We start from the raw sequence: 4,413 nt of genomic DNA, 5'->3' as shown, positions 1-4,413 counted from the left end.
TTTATAGTATATTCTCTTCTTTTTATCCTAATTTATTTTCAGTTGCTTGGGGACAAGCAACAATTTAAGTTTGGTGTTGTGATGAGCGGATAATTTATACGCTTTTTGGCATTATTTTTAGGTAGATTTTAGTAAGTTCAAGCTACTTTTAGGGATGCTTTCATTAGTTTTTATGTTAAATTCACATTTCTGGACTTTACTATGAGTTTGTGTGTTTTTCTATGATTTCAGGTAATTTCTGGCTGAAATTAAGGGACTTGAGCAAAACTCTGAAAAAGGCTGACAAAAGGACTGCTGATGCTGTTGGAATCTGACCTCCCTGCACTCGAAATAGATTTTCTGGAGCTACAGAACCCCAATTGGCGCACTTTCAACGGCGTTGGAAAGTAGACATCCATAGATTTCCAGAAATATATAATAGTCCATACTTTATTTGGAAATTGATAATGTAACTTGGCGTTGAACGCCAAGTACATGCTGCTGTCTGGAGTTAAACGCCAGAAAAACGTCATGATCCGGAGTTGAACGCCCAAAACACGTTATAACTTGGAGTTCAACTCCAAGAAAAGCCTCAACTCGTGGATAGATCAAGCTCAGCCCAAGCATACACCAAGTGGGCCCCGGAAGTGGATTTATGCATCAATTACTTACTCATGTAAACCCTAGTAGCTAGTCTAGTATAAATAGGATAAGTTACTATTGTATTAGACATCTTTTGACAGTTTAATCTTTTGACTTTGTAGTTGGTGTACGAAATTGTGATCAATACTTTTCACAACTCAAATAATCCCCGGTGATAAATCCAAAAACTTGGTGTTCAATACCATGGCATAAACACAACTTCGCACAACTAACCAGCAAGTGTACTGGGTCGTCCAAGTAATAAACCTTATGCGAGTAAGGGTCGATCCCACAGAGATTGTTGGTATGAAGCAAGCTATGGTCACCTTGTAAATCTTAGCCAAGGAAACTCAAATGGTTATGGATGATGAATAAAACATAAAGATAAAGATAGAGATACTTATGTAATTCATTGGTGGGAATTTCAGATAAGCGTATGAAGATGCTTTGTCCCTTCCGTATCTCTGCTTTCCTACTGTCTTCATCCAATCCTTCTTACTCCTTTCCATAGCAAGCTGTATGCAAGGGTTTCACCGTTGTCAGTGGCTACCTCCCATCCTCTCAGTGGAAATGTTCAACGCACCCTGTCACGGCACGGCTATCTAGTTGTCGGTTCTCGATCATGTCGGAATAGAATCCAGTGATTCTTTTGCGTCTGTCACTAACACCCCACAATCGCGAGTTTGAAGCTTGTCACAGTCATTCAATCATTGAATCCTACTCAGAATACCACAGACAAGGTTTAGACCTTCCGGATTCTCTTGAATGCCGCCATCAATTCTAGCTTATACCACGAAGATTCCGGTTAAAGAATCCAAGAGATATCCACCCAATCTGTGGTTGTCAGGCACGCGTTCATAGGTGAGAATGATGATGAGTGTCACGGATCATCACATTCATCAAGTTGAAGAACAAGTGATATCTTGGAACAAGAACAAGCAGAATTGAATAGAAGAACAATAGTAATTGCATTAATACTCGAGGTACAGCAGAGCTCCACACCTTAATCTATGGTGTGTAGAAACTCCACCGTTGAAAATACATAAGAACAAGGTCTAGGCATGGACGAATGGCCAGCCTCCCAATGATCTAAGATAGCATAAGAACAAAGATAGCTACCAAGATGAAAATACAATAGTAAAAGGTCCTATATATAGAGAACTAGTAGCTTAGGGTTTACAGAGATGAGTAAAAGACATAAAAATCCACTTCCGGGCCCACTTGGTGTGTGCTTGGGCTGAGCATTGAAGCATTTTCGTGTAGAGACTTCTCTTGGAGTTAAACGCCAGCTTTTGTGCCAGTTTGGGCGTTTAACTCCCATTCTTGTGCCAGTTCCGGCGTTTTAACGCTGGGAATTCTGAGGGTGATTTTGAACACCGGTTTGGGCCATTAAATCTTGGGCAAAGTATGAACTATCATATATTTCTGGAAAGCCCAGGATGTCTACTTTCCAACGCCGTTGAGAGCACGCCAATTGGTCTTCTGTAGCTCCAGAAAATCCACCTCGAGTGCAGGGAGGTCAGAATCCAACAGCATCTGCAGTCCTTTTTAGTCTCTGAATCAGATTTTTGCTCAGGTCCCTCAATTTCAGCCAGAAAATACCTGAAATCACAGAAAAACACACAAACTCATAGTAAAGTCCAGAAAAGTGATTTTTAACTAAAAACTAATAAAAATATACTAAAAACTAACTAGATCATACTAAAAACATACTAAAAACAATGCCAAAAAGCGTATAAATTATCCGCTCATCACAACACCAAACTTAAATTGTTGCTTGTCCTCAAGCAACTGAAAATCAAATAAGATAAAAAGAAGAGAATATACAATGAATTCCAAAAACATCTATGAAGATAAGTATTAATTAGATGAGCGGGGCTTTTAGCTTTTTGCCTCTGAACAGTTTTGGCATCTCACTCTATCCTTTGAAATTCAGAATGATTGGCTTCTTTAGGAACTCAGAATCCAGATAGTGTCATTGATTCTCCTAGTTAAGTATGATGATTCTTGAACACAGCTACTTATTGAGTCTTGGCCGTGGCCCAAAGCACTCTGTCTTCCAGTATTACCACCGGATACATACATGCCACAGACACATAATTGGGTGAACCTTTTCAGATTGTGACTCAGCTTTGCTAGAGTCCCCAATTAGAGGTGTCCAGGGTTCTTAAGCACACTCTTTTTGCCTTGGATCACAACTTTATTTTTTTTCTTTTCTCCCTTTTTTTTCTTTTTCTCTTTCTTTTTCTTTCTTTTTTTTTCGAAATCCTTTTTTTTTGTATTCACTGCTTTTTCTTGCTTCAAGAATCGTTTTTATGATTTTTCAGATCCTCAGTAACATGTCTCCTTTTTTATCATTCTTTCAAGAGCCAACATTCATGAACCACAAATTCAAAAGATATATGCACTGTTCAAGCATACATTCAGAAAACAAAAGTATTGCCACCACATCAAAATAATTAAACTGTTATAAAATTCAAAATTCATGTAATTCTTCTCTTTTTCAATTAAGAACATTTTTCATTCAAGAAAGGTGATGGATTCATAGGACATTCATAACTTTAAGGCATAGACACTAAGACACTAATGATCACAAGACACAAACATAGATAAACATAAGCATAATTTTCGAAAAACAGAAAAAATAAAGAACAAGGAAATTAAAGAACGGGTCCACCTTAGTGATGGCGGCTTGTTCTTCCTCTTGAAGATCCTATGGAGTGCTTGAGCTCCTCAATGTCTCTTCCTTGTCTTTGTTGCTCCTCTCTCATGATTCTTTGATCTTCTCTAATTTCATGGAGGAGGATGGAATGTTCTTGGTGCTCCACCCTTAGTTGTCCCATGTTGGAACTCAATTCTCCTAGGGAGGTGTTTAGTTGCTCCCAATAGTTTTGTGGAGGAAAGTGCATCCCTTGAGGCATCTCAGGGATTTGATGATGAGAGGGGTCTCTTGTGTGCTCCATCCTCTTCTTAGTAATGGGCTTGTCCTCATCAATGGGGATGTCTCCCTCTATGTCAACTCCAACTGAATAACAGAGGTGACAAATGAGATGAGGAAAGGCTAACCTTGCCAAGGTAGAGGACTTGTCCGCCACCTTATAAAGTTCTTGGGATATCACCTCATGAACTTCTATTTCTTCTCCAATCATGATGCTATGAATCATGATAGCCCGGTCTATAGTAACTTCGGACCGGTTGCTAGTGGGGATGATTGAGCGTTGGATAAACTCCAACCATCCTCTAGCCATGGGCTTGATGTCATGCCTTCTCAATTGAACTGGCTTTCCTCTTGAATCTCTCTTCCATTGGGCGCCCTCTTCACAAATGACTGTGAGGACTTGGTCCAGCCTTTGATCAAAGTTGACCCTTCTAGTGTAAGGATGTTCATCTCCTTGCATCATGGGCAAGTTGAATGCCAACCTTACATTTTCCGGACTAAAATCCAAGTATTTCCCCCGAACCATAGTAAGCCAATTCTTTGGGTCCGGGTTCACACTTTGATCATGGTTCTTGGTGATCCATGCATTGGCATAGAACTCTTGAACCATTAAGATTCTGACTTGTTGAATGGGGTTGGTAAGAACTTCCCAACCTCTCCTTCGGATCTCATGTCGGATCTCCGGATATTCACTCTTTTTGAGTTTGAAAGGGACCTCGGGGATCACCTTCTTCAAGGCCACGACTTCATAGAAGTGGTCTTGATGCACCCTTGAGATGAATCTCTCCATCTCCCATGACTCGGAGGTGGAAGCTTTTGCCTTCCCTTTCCTCTTTCTAGAGGTTTCTCCGGCC

The sequence above is a fragment of the Arachis hypogaea genome, chromosome 10 (genome assembly GCF_003086295.3).
Source record: "Arachis hypogaea cultivar Tifrunner chromosome 10, arahy.Tifrunner.gnm2.J5K5, whole genome shotgun sequence".
Classification (NCBI taxonomy): domain Eukaryota; kingdom Viridiplantae; phylum Streptophyta; class Magnoliopsida; order Fabales; family Fabaceae; genus Arachis; species Arachis hypogaea.
The sequence above is the reverse complement of the archived record's forward strand: the minus strand, read 5'-3'. Positions refer to the sequence as shown.